The sequence below is a fragment of the Tasmannia lanceolata genome, unplaced genomic scaffold (genome assembly GCF_043159265.1).
Source record: "Tasmannia lanceolata isolate RefF3 unplaced genomic scaffold, GAP_Taslan_0.1 ptg000003l, whole genome shotgun sequence".
NCBI lineage: Eukaryota > Viridiplantae > Streptophyta > Magnoliopsida > Canellales > Winteraceae > Tasmannia > Tasmannia lanceolata.
Genome location: NW_027518680.1, coordinates 51,555,053 through 51,564,025, shown reverse-complemented (window position 1 = coordinate 51,564,025; position 8,973 = coordinate 51,555,053). Strand labels below are relative to the sequence as shown.

Below are 8,973 nucleotides of genomic sequence, written 5' to 3'. Positions count from 1 at the left end.
AAGACAATATAAAATAAACTTGAAAAAATTGATAAAATAGTAATGAATCAGTAGATAGGCATTATGCAGTACATAAACTCTGGCCCCCTTTTTTTTTGTAACTGATCATGTTTTCTTTGGTACAACTGTCATTCATAATACCGCGCCATTTTCCAAACTAAAAGAAAAGAAAAATGAAGTATGACTATGTGCAAATGGGACATTGAAACCAAGTTGCCCATCTCACATCCTTCTACAAAAGGGTGTAATGCTGATCTACCCATACCCATTTTTGAAGGAAAAAAAATGAAAAATAACACACAATAAATCAAGGCTACTTATACTGGCACTACCATGTTTTGGTTATTGCATGAACTCGGCTTTGATGAAGGAAAAATAGATCAGTTTGTGCAATTATTAAAATATGGTGGTGTCAGCTTTGATGAAGGAAAAATAGATCAGTTTGTGCAATTATTAAATTATGGTAGTGCCAAACAATGGAACTCCTGAAAAACACAGTTTGTGCAGTTACTAAAACACGGTAATGCTACTATGAGTAGCCCAAATCAAACAGCACCAAGGGCCCGTTTGGATACCCCTTGGATTCGGATTTGGATTTGGAGGTGAAGTTGGATTTCCAAAATCTGTGGATTTGAAATCAAGAATTTAAAATTCACAAATTTATAAATAATGCCGTTTGGATGACCACGTATAGATTTGGATTTCAAATCTAAATTTTTTTTTGTTTGGATGCTCTTTGGATTTGAATTTGAAATCTAACAAAATGAAAAAAAAACCCTAAAATACTTGATATAGGGGCATTTCAGCCATTTTCCATGATCCAGGGGTATTCTAGTCATTTTGATATGGGGGTATTTCGATCATTTTTTATGTCATAAGGATATTTTAGTCATTTTCCATGATTCAGGGTATTTGGTCATTTTCACCCGGTATACGTGTATTCCGGTCATTTTGCATGACCCGGTATTCTAGTCATTTTACCTAGTATGGCGTATTTTTATCATTTTTATCTCATGAGGGTATTTTTAGTCATTTTAGTCATTTTCCATGAGCCATAGGTCAATTTTACTTGATATATGGGTATTTCAATAATTTTCCATGATCTTGGGGTATTTCAGTCATTTTACCCTATATGAGGTTATTTTGATCATTTTTATGTCATAAGGGTATTTTAGTCATTTTGCACGACTCGGGGGTATTTTGTCATTTTTACCCAGTATAGAGGTATTTCTAGTCATTTTACCAGATATGGCGTATTTTTATCATTTTTATCTCATGATGGTATTTTTAGTCATTTTGTATGAGCCATAGGTCATTTTTTACTTGATATAGGGGTATTTTAGTAATTTTCCATGATATTGGGGTATTCTAGTCATTTTACCCTGTATGAGGTTATTTTGATCATTTTTATGTCATAAGGGTATTTTAGTCATTTTGCACGACTCGGGGTGTTTTGTCATTTTTACCTGGTAAGGGGTATTTCGGTCATTTTGCCTGACTTGGGGCTTTTCTAGTCATTTTACCTAATACGATGTTTTTTGATCAGTTTTAATGTCATGAGGGTACTTAAGTCATTTAACACTTTTTTGGTATATTTTGGTCATTTTAACCCCTTACGGGTCAGATTTAGATTTATAGATAACATCTCGCAGAAAGGATTTATAAATCCAAAAAATTACACTAACATGGGAATTTGTAAATCTTTGTGGATTTCACTCAAATCCAATTCCAGATGTCATAAAGGCTCGCCAAACGCCGAATTTGGATTTAAAAATCCAAATTCACGTCCAAATCAAAATCCAAGGGGTATCCAAATGGGCCCTAAATGTTAAACAAAATTAAAAAGTAAATAAATGGGGAAAAGTAAATATTTTGACCCCAAAATTGAAGGATAAAATACTGAGCACAAATGCACAATGTAACTGTGGCATACGTTTTTCCAAGAAGAGGTCGAAGAGCCCTCTTCTTAAGAAAAGACCTGGAAATAAAAATTAAAAACCAATCTGATGTAGAGAAGAAGGAAATGAAAAATCTGCAACTCTTCCCTACAAAACCGATAGAATCTCTTTGCCCCATGAATCTGGAGAAAGATCTGGGAATTCTCTGGAAAATTTTGACAGTTCTTTTTTTTTCTCCAAAAATGTTTTTCTTGCAATCCAAACAGGGGGCAGCCGAATGAATTTACCTCAACATGTAGATCTGCTGAACTTCATCAACACCTGGAATGCTCAACAGTCACAAAGCAAACAACAACCTGGCGTGCATCAAATAAAATCATACTCATATATGAGAAGAAGAACGGAAATAGATGAAAGCAATAGAAGAAAACCCATCTCAGTTTGGGTTGATGGGGAGTTTTGTTTCAAGTGATTACAGTAAATCATTCCTTGATATGCCTGGACATCCGTAACATCTCGTTCAAGCATTCCATCAAACACCTCGTGTGCAATGGATGAGAACCCGTTAGACGTAGAATAAATTACCCAAAAAATCAGAGAAATAGAAGCGGAAAATGAAGAAAAATACAAAAATTCCCAGGATACCTATGAAGAAGAGAAAGAAGAGGGAAAATAAGTAAGCCAAAAAAAACCTCCCGTTTTTTCAGTTCATACCTTTGAACCATTGAACCTTGATGGGCGGAGATGGAGGGCCTTTGCAAAGGGCTCATAACTTCCTTTCCCCAAAATGTCCAGATTCTTGATCTGAGGAGAAGAGGTCGGCCTAAAAAATGCAAGAAACGAGATTTTTTCTTTGGTCCCAAGACGAATGGAATGAAATTCACAGAAGCATAGAAAGACGGGATGTACTTCCAAAGGATGAACAAACAACTGCAAATATGAATTGTCATGAACAAAAGGAGCAAATATGAATTGTTATATGAAAAACAGAAAAAGGAGCATATATGAATTGTCATATGAAAAAAAGAAAGAGAGATCTCAACGGATAAGAAATTGGGGTTATCTTGGTAATCGCTTTCCTCCACAAACCAGCCAGTAGGAAATGAAAAATTTGCAACTCTCCCCTAGACAGCCTAGAGAATCGCTTTCCTCCACAAACCCATCTCAAATGCAGAATCAAAATGTGCATAACCCAAAGAGAAGGCTGAGTTTGTGCAATGGTGGGAAATGCCTCGGCTTTGTTGAAGGAATACAGAACGGGGTTTCCTGAAGCTTCGGTTGTACACGGAATGGCGAGAAATCAGGAAACAGATGAGGTGGGGACCGAGTATCACGACAAAAGGGTATGGCCAAAAATCTCATGAGAATTTCGCGAGATTTCTTGTTGAAAATCCAACCATGATGCGGCGATATTTTTTAGGGTGGGATGGGTTTTTCGTGGTGCGATTATCTCCGTCTCACGAGCTATTGACGCGAATTTTTAGACTTTCGGATTTGACTCCTTTCTCTGATTGTTTTCATCACTTTTATTTGTTTTCATCACTTTTACATATTTTCTCTGCACTTTTCTGATTTTATCCCGGATTTTTTTTGGAATTTATAAAGGACAGTGATAAATCGACTCCCAAATATCTTAAATCGACTCTCTATGTGTCTTTCTCTCTCTTCTGGACTAGCGAGAGAGAAGAGAGACAAACACATGGGGGTCGATTTAAGATACATGGGAGTCGTGAACAATAAAACCCCCCTTCCTCTTTATAATAGAAGATATGTATATATATATATATATATATATATACACTACTATAAGCTGGGAGGAAAAGAAGTGAATTTTTTGATTTTTTTGAAAATTATATCAGAATTACACATCACCCCCAAACACATAAATACCTCTTATGCCCTAAAATTCCAACACATCTGAGTGAAAATACCTCCTATGCCCTTAAATTTTCAAGTTTGAAAACTATGTGGATGTGGATTTGCCTTGACTGTTTTTAATCCATCCTTATCCCCATCTCCACGTCTCTCTATGCAGAAGAGATTTTCCCTTTTTCATCCATCGTTATCCCCATCTGCATATCTCTCTATACGGAAGAGATATTTTCCTCTCTCTCTCTCTCTCTCTCTCTCTCTCTCTCTCTCTCTCTCTCTCTGTCTTCTCTCTTCAGTTCAACTAGCAAGAACATCAGCCATAGAAGACTTTTTTTTAATTATTAATTTTTTCCCCTCAATCAAGAAGAGCCAGTCAGTTCCTTTCTTCTTCTCGATCTCCCTCTATCCCTTTGTTTCTCTCTGTCTACAGCTTACCATTTCATTTAATAATTTATTTTGGTATTTGGGTTTTGCATTTAATCAGCGTATTTAGTTTGGGTTTTGTATATAGGGTTTTGGGTTTTTGAAATAATATTTACTCCCTCATTTTTTATTGAAGGTGGAGTGAAAAAGACGAGAGAGAGGACCACAGGAGGAAGACGACTTGGCTTTTGTGGATTTTTTTTTCGAGATGGTTTTCCAATTTCAGGTTAGGCTTTTGTGTGGATTTCTTTTACACATCAAAATAAGAGAAATAAAATAAATTGAGGGATACGGATGTTATTCCTTTTTTCAATCTGAGAAGAACAAGAGATTGATTCTGTCTTAAACATTCTTTATTGGTTGCATTGTGATAGATGTGTGGCATCTAAAAACGGAGAGGAATGTATCCAGCCTTTTCTCTCAACCAAATATCTACGGATTTTGTTCTTCTTCTACTACTTTTACCTTTCTAGAAATTAATTTACAAATTATTTATTTTATTTGTTTGGTTAAATTTAGCCTATGTTAGGGATTGCTGGAGAACTAATTTAATTGGGCTGCAATTGTGAATGAGTAGCTTGGAAGTCTCATCACATGACCTTCTATGTTTCTCTGAGATGTTGCTCATCACTCTTACAACTGATAATCTAAATCAGCCATAAACATATGATTCATTATTTCATTACTGTATTGTAGAAAAAAAAATTAGATACAATAAGAACTAAATTAACTATTATATTATATAAGGAAATGAAAAATGTCTTCAGTGTTCCTTGCTTTGTTTTTCTCTCATTTAAAAAATATTAATTTGGGTCTATTAATTTAACAGATATGTGTATTTGGATCTTTTCGATTCTTACTCACTCTTTTTTTTTAATGATTGACATTTCTATTATGTAACTCCATATATTCCTAATTTCTTCTCTCTGCCCCTCATAAACCACTCTCATTTTCATTCTTGCTCTTCTTATTTTGTTTTTTAATATATTTGTATTTATCCATATGGGAGTTCTGCAATTCTTTGGCGTTTCTCTGTTCACTTTGTAGCGATGCTTATATGGGTTTTTATTCTGCAGGTGCGAAATTTAGGTCATTTCGTATCCACAAGAGGGGAAAACAAGTAATGATTATGCTCTTAATTTTTTCTTCAAACTGATACTTTTAGGTCTTTATTTAAAAGGAACATATCATGATTTTTTCTTCAAATTTATGTTGATACTTTTTCTTCTTTGATGTAGTTTTTTCTTTCTTTATTGGTTCTTTCCCCTTTATTTCCGCAGTAGAAATTGTTGATCAACGGAATTCGTCTCTCCAAACTGAAGAATTTTAGATCTTTTAAAATTCCCAGAAAATATATAATTATTCCTCTATTTAGGGTTGCTGGACATGAAGTAAGTTTGTAATTTTATCTCATCTTTTTTGTATTCTTTTGCCTACGTTTTTGCATTTCCGAGGGAATTTTTTTGGGGTCTTTTTATTCTTTTCACAATGTATATGCTATAAGCTTTTTGAGAAGGTGGGGTTCATTCGTTATTGCTGGAACTAGATTCAATTACACGATTAGGGTTTTTTCCACTTTCTCTTATTCAGGTGCTTTGTTACAGTGGAGGTAGTATCTATCATATTTCCATATACAGATTTCGCTATTGATATTGTTTGTTCACAAACATTAAGATGTTCATGATACTGAGCATTAGGTTCATCGTTACTGTGGAAGTAGTCTCTTCTATTCATTCTTCTGTGGGAGTTATTATTTATGCTTTCTTTGTTACAGCTCTGATTTTGGTTCTGTTTGGGAAGTTTTTGGTGAAACTCACATATTAAATTTTAGTACTTAGAAGTCCCTTGGTTAAACACCATTGAATTCTCAACATATGTTTCAGATGACCATCATATATAAGCCTAACTGAATCCATCATCTATAAGTTTTTCACATTCCTTTTTCGAAGTTTCCCTATCAGATGACCATCATTTGTAAGCCTGACTGAATCCATATTACGTTAGGCAACAAAGTACCCCATCATATATAAGCCACAGATGATAGAGAATTAGCATCTCAATTTCTTTTCCTTTGGTTATAGCATCCCTTAATCTTATGAATGATTTGTCCAGAGATTTGAGGTGCCCTTTTTAGTAGATATATTATACTCTGTTATCCAGCTTAATCCCAAGATCTTATCCATTTCTTTTTTATTATTATTTTTTGCAATGTCAATATCCTCAACCAATACCAAAATTTCCAATGGTTCCCTTTAGGAACCTTATTCTCCAATTAAAAATTAAATGATTAGGCAATAAAACATTCGTAGTAATGGAAACAACATGATTTATGCAGTATGTAAATGTCATTGATATCATCATTTCCTTTTTTTTTCTTTTTTTTTGAAATTGATCTTCATTTTTTTTAAATTAATCATCAGTTCCTTATTTCAACAAGAAAATTGTTTAATAATGTCTAGGTGCCATTATCGAAACAGGGGAGTGTTGGTATCATTTTCTGATAATGTCAAAAGGAGCTTCACTTAGGTACTCTAACCCACGTTCTCCTTTTTTTTAGGTAAAAAAAGCATATGCTTGACGAGCACAAAATATGAAGATATTATGGATGGAGTCATCAAACCTATGCGATAATGGCCCTATTTGTTTTGGCTTTTGAGCATTGATTTTCAGTCCAACTCCTGGATGGTATATATTCTGTTATATTTACTAAATCCCCAAATGAGTAATCAATCTGATTAATTTTTCTGTTTAGATATTTTTCATTTTGAATCTTATTAGTGAATTCTATTTAGTACAAGGAATGCAATTTATAAGGTTGGATAATGTAGATCAATTCATAAATTTATTGTAGTGGATGCATTTTTTGAACTATAGTGTTTCCTTTGGATTTTATGCAATCCTGTCTAAGAATATCTTCTTCATAGAGTAACTTGACATTTTTTTTAATGGTTAGAGTAAGCTGACATTGTGTTTGCCTATTATGCTTGGCCTTCCTGTATATGATCACCACCAAAATCTTATTTTGTTTTGATCACTAGGTATGTTCAATGAGGTTGGTTTCTTTTTTCCTTTTCCTTTTCCTATTACTTATTTTTTTCAATTTTTTGGCTGCCACCATACTGTTACGATTACGAAAGGAATCTACAATTTCATTGTCTATAGAACTGCATGTGCCTGTTAACTTCCCACCCTACCTACAAATTAGAAGTACAGTCAGTGTTATTTAATCATTTATACTTCAACACTAACTACAAAACATGTATAAACTTGCACAAAATTCACATTCAAATCGAGTTTGTCCAAAACATATGTACAGAGTTCAGATATGCTAGATTCGTTCACATATTTTTATGAATATAAAGTTATATTTTACTCATTTTCCTATCTTAGAAATTCTTCTCTACCTATTATTTTAGGACTGTTGTAGTGCACTTCAGTTATGTTCTCATGCTTGATCTAAATACAATGGCAAGTAGCTTCTGTACATGTGCATTTGTTATTTTTGAATGCGACCTCTTGCCAATTTGTAGTTATTTATCCTCCATAATAAATTACCATACACTTGTTTATATGTGTGGGGAATTTAACAAGGTAGAACTCGCCCCTAAAAGCTAGCTATTAAAGGGAGGGTGCCCATTCCCTTATAACCCACATGCTTATTTAGCTTTCCATGTTTATGTTTCTTTCTGGCTTTAAAAAAGTTTGTTATTGTTGTTCTCCTACCCACTTTCTCAAAAAAAAATTCTGAATGATAATATATTAACAACCAAATTATAGTAGATCAGTAGTGCCTTTGTAAATGGGATCTTGGTGGCTATAATTTCATTCTTTTCTGTTCGCCTTTGCAAAGGTTACCATTTTATGGTTATTCCCATTTTGGAGATTTATTTCCTGTTTTGGAGCTGGAATTACATAGTGGCAATGATTTGTTGCTTTTGTTTTTGTTTCTTTTCACATCATAGTTATTGCAGTTGGAATCTTATTGCTTTAGTATTCATTAAAGATTATCACCATTTTAATATTTTGCAATAACTGGATTTCGTCTCAAACAGATTTTAGACTGATAATTTTGTTCAAATTTTCACGAACCACGCCCCAGGACCAAAAAATCCCATGACGTGGTGCCGTTCGAAAGTCTTTCATTGCATTGGTTCAGAGTGCTATATTTTTTTTTCTTTCATGAATTCCAATCAGCATACTAAGATTACTTCCATTCGTCTATTCGGTGTTACATTTATACTTAAATCTATGACATTTTCTACACAATTCTTCTCTTCTCATTAACTATGGTTCTTATCCTACTTTTAGAAATTAAAGCTGATTTTCTTTCTGATTGCAGAAACACACAAGGGATACTTTGAGATGTAATGTGAGCCAACAGTTTGCTTCTTAAATTAGGTTCATTGCTTTTTCTCTACTATCCTCTCGTTACACTTTAGAGGTGTGCCACTCTTAGGACGAAAGGTTTGGGAAGTTGAGTGAAATGTCCCTACCATCTTACTACTGCCAAGAATAGTTTCCTTCTTTATTACATGTTATATGGGTACTCACTGCTCAGTATTAAATCCTTAACATGTTACCGTTATCACTTCGAGCCCCTTTTAACTATTAAATTCCCCATTTCCTCCATGTTACCTCTCTCTCTCTCTCTCTCTCTCTCTCTCTCTCTCTCTCTCTCTCTCTCCATTTTAATAAAAATTGGATCTTTATTTTGTGTTAGCTTCAAGCTTTGGTTTTTTTCTTTCCATGTTCTTTATCTCCATGTTTTCTGATGAATCAT

General features: G+C 33.9%; 1 long non-coding RNA gene across 1 annotated transcript; it reads left to right on the top strand.

The window, feature by feature from the left end:
- Positions 1 to 3,994: 3,994 nt before the first annotated feature.
- LOC143862961 (uncharacterized) lies at positions 3,995 to 8,851 on the top strand. The gene is made up of 5 exons (XR_013240592.1): positions 3,995 to 4,142; positions 4,330 to 4,419; positions 5,270 to 5,313; positions 6,751 to 6,878; positions 8,533 to 8,851. It is a non-coding gene; the product is annotated as an uncharacterized LOC143862961 (long non-coding RNA).
- Positions 8,852 to 8,973: the final 122 nt, after the last annotated feature.